Source organism: Mesoplodon bidens (assembly GCF_964165515.1).
Source record: "Mesoplodon bidens genome assembly, chromosome: 16".
Classification (NCBI taxonomy): Eukaryota; Metazoa; Chordata; class Mammalia; order Artiodactyla; family Ziphiidae; genus Mesoplodon; species Mesoplodon bidens.
The window spans coordinates 62426780-62435518 of record NC_138173.1 but is presented as its reverse complement, the minus strand read 5'-3'; positions in this window follow the sequence as shown (position 1 = coordinate 62435518).

The following is an 8739-nucleotide window of genomic DNA, read 5'->3' as shown; positions in this document are numbered from 1 at the left end:
TTTTTGAATTATGGTTTTCTCTGGGTATATGCCCAGTAGTGGGATTGCTGGGTCATATGGTAATTCTACTTTTAGTTTTTTAAGGAACCTCCATACTGTTCTCCATAGTGGCTGTATCAATTTACCTTCCCACCAACAGTGCAAGAGGGTTCCCTTTTCTCCACACCCTCTTCAGCACTTGTTGTGGGTAGATTTTCTGATGATGCCCATTCTAACTGGTGTGAGGTGATACCTCATTGTAGTTTTGATTTGCATTTCTCTAATTATTAGTGATGTTGAGCTGCTTTTCATGTGCTTCTTGGCCATCTGTATGTCTTCTTTGGAGAAATGTCTATTTAGGTCTTCTGCCCATTTTTGGATTGGGTTGTTTGTTTCTTTAATATTGAGCTTCATGAGCTGTTTATATATTTTGGAGATAAATCCTTTGTTGATTCGTTTGCAAATATTTTCTCCCATTCTGAGGGTTGTCTTTTCGTCTTGTTTATGGAGAACCAACTTTTAGTTTTATTGATCTTTGCTATTGTTTTGTTTGTTTCTATTTCATTTATTTCTACTCTGATCTTTATGATTTCTTTCCTTCTGCTAACTTTGGGTTTTGTTTGTTCTTCTTTCTCTAGTTCCTTTAGGTGTAAGGTTAGATTGTTTATTTGAGATTTTTCTTGTTTCTTGAGGTAGGCTTGTATAGCTATAAACTTCCCTCTTAGAACTGATTTTGCTGTATCCCATAGGTTTTGGATCGTCGTGTTTTCATTGTCATTTGTCTCTAGGTATTTTTTGATTTCCTCTTTGATTTCTTCAGAGATCTCTTGGTTATTTAGTAAAGTATTGTTTAGCCTCCATGTGTTTGTGTTTTTTACGTTTTTTTCCCTCCTGGGTCATCTTCACTATCATTATTCTGAATTCTTTTTCTGGAAGGTTGCCTATCTCCACTTCATCTATTTGTTTTTCTGGGGTTTTATCTTGTTCCTTCATCTGGTACATAGCCCTCTGCCTTTTCATCTTGTCTCTCTTTTTGTGAATGTGGTTTTTGTTCCACAGGCTGCAGGATTGTGGTTCTTCTTGCTTCTGCTGTCTGCCCCCTTGAACTGCTTTTTGTAATAGATTGTGAGTTTCTTTAAATGATCTGTATTTGCCATTGAGATCTTTTATTATCACTGGTTAAGTGAATGAGTATTGTTTCACAGTGACCTGTGATTCTGTTTGACCAAGTGTTTTAAAGCTTTTTGACAGACTTCCCAAAGATCAAATTCTAAATGAAGTTTATTTGACCTCTAGCTAACTTTGAGGTTTTCCATGGGGTCCCTGGAACACCTCAAATTATTTGTTTCTCTCCATTTCAGAGGAATATTAAACTAACTAGGCTTATTTGGTATGTTAAATTACATGGGAAGCATTGTCAAATAAGTGGTGATGCAATCTAAGAAGTCTTATCTTATGGGTAAACATTAATACACACATTCTAGAAACTATATGGAACTCCTACAATTCTGGTATATCCTAGTAAATGATATTGGTCATAATTTTAGTAATTATCTTAAATTGTTGTATGTCACAGCAGTAACCAAGTTTCTTTTCAATTGCACTGTAATCCCAGTTTGCCTTTTGCCAAAGCAAAAAGGCATCCTTTCAATGGTTAGAGATGATCAATTGCTATCTATGGTTTTACAGTGGCTTTTGAATACCTCTATAGCTATTTTGTGAGGAAGCAGGGAAGAATGATGAGGTCCTTTACGTGCAAGCATTTGTGTTATTACATCATGGAAAATAAGAAGGGAAGGGAATAAGAGTGAGGATATGTTGCTTCAGACCTTAGCTCCTCCGGCTCAGCTCGCCGTCCCATCTACTCTGGCCATTATGCCAGTATATCCACCCTTTCCACCACCTTCCATGCCTGTCTAGCCCCAATTCCTGAGACTGGGGCTCAGGACTGCCCCTCCTTCTAGGGATCAATTAGAAAAGCCTGTGTTAGCTTCTGGGGTACAAGGACTTGGTCCGATGATCACCATCTAAGACCCAACAGTGTATCCAATTTGGGCCAGAAGCCACTCCCAGGGCGGGGAGCTTTCCATTGCTGTTATCTCATATAGGGGGCTAAATGCAAACAACTAGTCAGCTGGGTTTCTCATCCTTCTTTAACTGGAAGGACCACAACCCTCCTTTATAGGGAGGATCCTCTACACCTGAAGCCCACTTGGCAGGATCCACAGCTGAACCAAATTAGGACCACAGTGAGGGAGGAATGCCCTTATTAGAGCACTACTAATTAGCATATCTTGGCAGGGCTTTGAAAAGGGGAACCAGAGCAAAAGAGTTTGAATAAAATTAAAGATATCCAGCAAGACAAGTGAAGACCTCTCTGAATTTTTGGAAAGGATTTATTAAGCCTGTAGACGTCATCCTAATGCAGATCCCAAGGCCCCTGAAAATATTAGAATGATAAATTTGACCTTTTTTTGGAGGGGAAGGAGGGGGCAAAGTGCTTCAGATATCAGGAGAAAGTTGCAAAAACTAGGTGGTGCATTTGGAATGAACCCTTCTCAGTTGGTATATGCTGCTTTTAAAGTGTTCAACAGGGAACAACAGAGAAAAGAAGATGCAAAATGAAACGCCATTTTTTGACAGCAGTGTTGGATTCCCAGAAGGTGAGTAACCCGAAGAGATAAGCCATCACTGTGGGGGAGAAACAATGCACTTACTGTAAGGAGGAACGACTGCCCAAGGCTAAAACATAAGAAAAACAAAAGATGAGAGTCTCTAACAGGGTAGAAAGACAGGAACACTGATGAATGAAGAGGCCCAGGGGCTCCCTTGGGCTTGAGGCACCTAATTCCCCACAGGAGCTCCTGATAAATTTGACAGTGGGGAATGAGCCGATTAACTTTCTGATAGATTTTACTCTGAAGTCTTTCACCAGAAAAGCTTGACCTCAGAGTCCCACCAGGACACACTTAAGCCTACAGATGGGGTTCCTGAGAACCCCGGAAAAAGCGACAGAGCTCTCCCCAACCCACCACAGGTCTACGAAAAGGTAAGACCAGAAGTGTGTGCTAATGGCACCCCAGGGAAGGCCAAAAACACATGACCAATATGAATCCTATTAAAAAGGGACGCTGGGACACCTAATCTATCCTCTGAGGCAAGAGGATCACGTCTCTCACAGATGGACCAGTCAAAATACCAGCCAGTGTATTCAGAAAAGGACAAAGAGAGGGCCAAAGAGCAGGGTTTCACTTGGGTCACAGCTGGCTGGACATGGAGTGCACAGCTTTTTGTTTCCTGAGGCACTCTTATGCTGCAGCACATTCATAATAGTGCCCATTATAGGAAAGATGCCACCTTACAAAGGGTTCAAATATATATATAATGGGGCCTAACAAAAGACCATCCAGCAAGTCGCACAGAATTGCATGATTTGTGCTAAAAATCATCCAAATAACTGCTGTCAGGCCTCCCCAGACGGGGACTCAACATAGAGGAATCTGCCCCACCGAGGACTGGAAAATGGACTTTACTCAAATGCCTTGAGCTGCAGGAAGTTTCAGATAACATACTAGTGTGTGGGGACACTTTTTCAGGATGGGTGGAAGCATACCACCTGGGACAGAAAGGCTCTGAAGTGGTTAAAGCCCTCCTTAGGGAAATTATCCCCTGATTTGGATTACAGCATTGCTTTCATCCTAGAGACCACGGTCATCAGGAAAAAACAAGAAAATGAATCATACATTAAAAAGGAACATCATTAAAATATGTCAGAAGACTTATTTAACTTGGGATAAGGCCTTGCCAGTTACCCTGCTATGGATCAGTGGCTCCCAGAAACAGTCTTAAATTAAGCCCCTTTGAAATACTGTATGGTAGGCCATTCGAGGTGCCTGCCTGGGCAGGAGAATCTATAAATGCTTTAAAATACCTAGCAGCTGCCAACTACGTTAAAACTTTGGGCATTATACTAACCTCTGTTCATGACTTGACCTCCAACAGCCCTGCCTATCCAACTGAAATAGATGGTAATTTCATTATAGCTGGAGAAGCTTCAACCAATTTGTTTAATTTTGTCCAAATAAATAGCACAGGAATTTAGTATATGTACTGGGAACCAGAACCAAAACCCCAACTTCAATTACAAATCAGACAACAAAGTGCTAAGGAGTTTCATCAGGTTCAAATAATTGTAGATAAAAAAGGACTGACTAAAAATTCTAAGGAATAGTCATTGCCTCTTTTCAGCAGTAAGTAGCCAGAGCGATCTTCATCCCTTTTGCCACAAGACTGTGGAACGGACATTGAAAGTAGGGAATTGTAATAGGGAATAACCTTTGTATTCGATTATTAATACAAGTTAATCACTAAAGGGGTGTTGCCTGTAAGCTTAAATTTTACATAATGGCCCATCTCTGGGAACCCTGCCTCCCAGGTAATGAGCTTAAGCTGAAATACCTTTGTTTAGCTCATAGGAAACATCCTGACCAGGCCCACATGTGAATGACTACAAGAAGGAAGAAATTAACATACCCTCTGGAGGCTGACGGGAACCAGGAAATGTTTGGCTTTACTCCCTCCCCTTTTAGCATAAAAGAAGCCTGAAATAACTCAGGCAAGATGGTTCTATGGGACATGAGTCCGTGGTCTTCTTGGTCTGCTGGCTTTGTGAATAAAGTCACTGTTCCTTGCCCCAGCAACTCCTCCCTCCATTTATTGGCCTGCCCTGCAGCAAGCAGCAGGAGCTTGGACTCAGCAACAGTGAGAGCTATAACCACCCCTTCATCTTTCAAGTCTTTGATAGCACGCTGGTCTCTGCAATTCTCCACTGAGGATGTGATAATACTTTTGGGTTAACATCGTGGTAGGGGGGACTTTCAGAGGCCTTCACTTGGCTCTTCCTAATCTAACGGCCCTTACTCAGTGGGTCATAGCACCAGTGTAGAGATTCTGCCCTTTGTCAAATATGTTTATTCCAATTATACATTCAGGTACCCAAAATCACCACAGTTGGTTTCATGGCCTTATTGCATCCACTGTAATTCAAACTGGCCCAAGGCTCCTTTTTCACCTGACCACTGTTAGCTCTGACTTTGGTGGGCCCAAGTAATTAGTGTCATTTTACAGCCAATGTCTAGTAATCCCTGAAAGGGCTGGGTGTCTTCTTTTTCCTGCTACTCAGTCTTTCAGGTAAGTGCCAACAGATCTCTTTGGAAAGGACTGAGGGATTATTTATAGCATATATATGTGTCATTCATAGCTGCAGAATCCTTCACCATAAGGACCTGGTCTTCCCTTCAATCAAGAGACATTGAATATAAAATAGACAACCAACAAGGACCTACTGTGTTTTAGCACAGGGAACTATACTCAGTATTTCATAATAACCTATAAGGGAAGAGCATCTGAAGACTATATATGTATAACTGAATTGCTTTGCTGTACCCCTGAAACTAACATGACTGTACTTCTATTAAAAAAAAAAGGCTTTGAATCTGGGTATGAGTTTAGGTCTGGAAAATGGGTGACAGACATAGCTCTCCATTATGGTGATGTCATTGAGCAGGACCCTATGGGGCCTTCCTGGGACAGACCTCCCCATGTCCTCCACTTGCCTCTTGTTTGTAGAAAAACTTTAGCTTCCTAGGCCTTCCCCAAGTTCCAAAGATAAATTTAATTGGAGAAGTGAGAAAACGCAGAAACAAAGGAAAACAGTCAAGCAAGACAAATAACAATAGTTTAGCCATTAAACAAAGTCAGGGAGTTTTAGCTCCTCCTCGAGGGCTATAGATAAAAATCTGAGTCAAATCTTTTGAGCTGTTTAGCAGATACTGAAACCCCCACCAGGTGGAAGAGTTAACTGCATGCTGCCCACAAGCACATAGACCCCAGATGGGTTGGAACCAGAAGGTTGATGATGTTGCTCCCGATTACCTCACCACCAACCAATCAGAAGAATGTCCATGAGCTGATCACACACCCCACAACCCCTCTCCCTCACTGTGTCTTTAGAAAACATTTCCCTGAAAGCTACTGGCAAGTTTGGGCCTTTAGAGCATTAGCTGCCTGGACTCCTTGCTTGGTGCCCTGCACTAAATGCTGCACTTTCCTTAACCCCCACACAGTGTTGGTAGATTGGCTTAACTGCATGCAGGCGAGTGGACCCAAGTTTGGTTCAGTAACAGTGACTCAAGTCAGGTTTTGGGCCACCAGATCTTAAGATTTCCTGTTACATATATCAAGCAACATTTTAGTAAGCTGCCTACCTATTTCATTCTTAGGGAAAACAGAATCAATTACTGATAGCCAAGAATCCCTTAATACTTCTTCTCTGCTGCCCGCAGCTGTAAATGGTTGTCTTTGGTAGTTAAACCACTAACACTTGGCCTCTGCTTCATGCAATCCCATCATCCCCACTGAAATCAGGAAGCATATTGACGGGCGTCTCTCACCACAGAGTTTTTCAAATTTGCAGATATTCGCTTCACTCATTGCCTTAAGAAGGGAGTGTCTTTGGGGCTGAGCATGTAGCTGGAAAGAAAGTGAGAAGTTCATACGTGATAAATCCACTCCTGCGTTCATACTTTCCCAAGCCTTCCTATGCCTTCATCTACATCACATCAGGGATATCCTGGCATCTCTGTGTAATTAAAGAGGCCAACATTGAGTCCACATTTCTGCCAACCAACCAAGTAAACTTTTAGAGCCACTTTCTTTTCTTTTCTTTTTTTTTTTTTTTTGCGGTACGCGGGCCTCTCACTGTTGTGGCCTCTCCTGTTGTGGAGCACAGGCTCCGGACGCGCAGGCTCAGCAGCCATGGCTCACGGGCCCAGCCGCTCCACGGCATGTGCGATCCTCCCGGACCGGGGCACGAACCCGTGTCCCCTGCGTCGGCAGGCAGACTAGAGCCACTTTCAATTGCACAGGAGTGCCTGTGATCAATTTATGGCCTCTGAGCTCCAAATTCACTCTTCAGTGCCTGCTCTGCAAAAACAGATGAGACCCTTCAAGCCTTTCTTCTTACGGTGTGCACGGTGTTAGGCTGTCAGCAGAGGGCGCGGGAGGACACTGCAGGAGGAATGGGGCTTCTCTTTCTAGCTCAGATGTGCTGTTTTCTTTATTCTACTGATAGTTCCTGCTTCGTGGTCCCTCAGTGGTCGGAGTGTGTGGGGACACCTAGTGGTGCTCTGTGCCAGCCGTGTGCCCAGAGCACACAACCTCTTAGTGATTTCGCAGCCCAGCCCGAGGACCACTTCACTGTGGTCCTCCCAACGTGGACATGGCATGTTCACTTCTAATGCCAGCAGCAGCCCCGACACGCTCTGAGCGCCTGGCTTCTGGCCTTGGTTTGCCTGTGCCCCGGGGGTTACCGTTCCCTGTTGTTACCGACAAGGGTTCTTGGCCTTCCTCAACAGAAATGGATAAGAGGCCAGACAAAAAATTCAGGCAAGGCTTTATTGGGGCCCCTGCTGCAGCAGGTGGGAGTGAAAACAAGTAACACTTCCCCTTGCTCACTCCCCAAGCTGGGGGTGGGGAGCTGGTTCCTTATCTGGGCTGAAGGTAGGGGTGGGTCCAGGGGCCAGACCAGAGGGGTGGCTTAGGTGTCTGCCCACCTCTCTGGTCGTGTTGAGTGCAGGGGGCATGCTCAGTCTGCTGCTTTTTGCTCCTGACACCCTGCTTTTGCTTCTGGCTCTTTAGAAGTGGAAGTTGGGTTTTTTGGTCTTTTTGTATCTTGTCTATAATATGCCCCAGCTGCCCATGCACAGTTATTTTTAGTCCCTTATAGTTTCTTTGTATTTTGTCGATCAAGGAGACATTTGCCTAGGTGCAAGCACTGCAGCGAAGGGTCCCAGGTCCCAGCCTGTCTCACCGTGACCCTCCCCTACCCAACATGGCCCAACCGGGCCACACATGGCTATGGTAACACTCGGGGTCCTGGCTTCCTAGGAGCTTTCACTTGGCAGCCTTGGATCGCCTGCACCCTGGCCACTTCCTTCCTGCTGCCTGTGCAGGTGGGCCAGCTCTGGCCTGGGCAGTCCAGCAACCCCTTTGCTGGCCAGTGTGCTCTGAACCTGAGCCTTGAGGAGGGAGGGACCTCCTTCCGAGTTTGTCCTTCCTTGGGTCCTCTCCCTCAGCCCTAGGCACCCTTTAGCATTTTTATACTTACTGCCCTATCATAGTTTACTAACTCTTTACATTAAACTTCTCTTGTTCAAATTACCTGGTTTATCTCCAGACTGATCTGAGATTAAACATTAAGAATCTGTGTTAAGTGCACCCACATTAAAAGATTAACACTTTGGCCGTCCTCCTAGTCATCATTACTGCTCTGATGGTCGAAGTGGAGTCACAGTGGGAAGGCCTTCAGCAAATATTCAAATCTTGCTCAACATCAGAGAATTCATACCAGAGAAAAACCTTGTGAATGTGTGAGAAGGCCTTTAACCAAGTTAGTAACTTATTCACCACCATTGAATTCATACTGAAGACTCTTTAAGTGGAGTCAATGTGGAGAGGGATTTAGCTGAAGCTCCACACTTATCCAACCGGAAAGAAACCTTATGAATATGATAAATATGAAAAGGCATTTAGGAACTGCTGTTCTCCAGCTAACTCAGGGGAGCATTGGGGAAAAGCTCTGTGACTGTAGTCAGTGTGGGAAGAATTTTAGCCAAGCTCAACCTTCATTCAATTCCCAGAGAATTTATATTATAAAGAAATTGGGGGACTTCTTTGGTGGTCCAGTGGCTAAGACTCTGC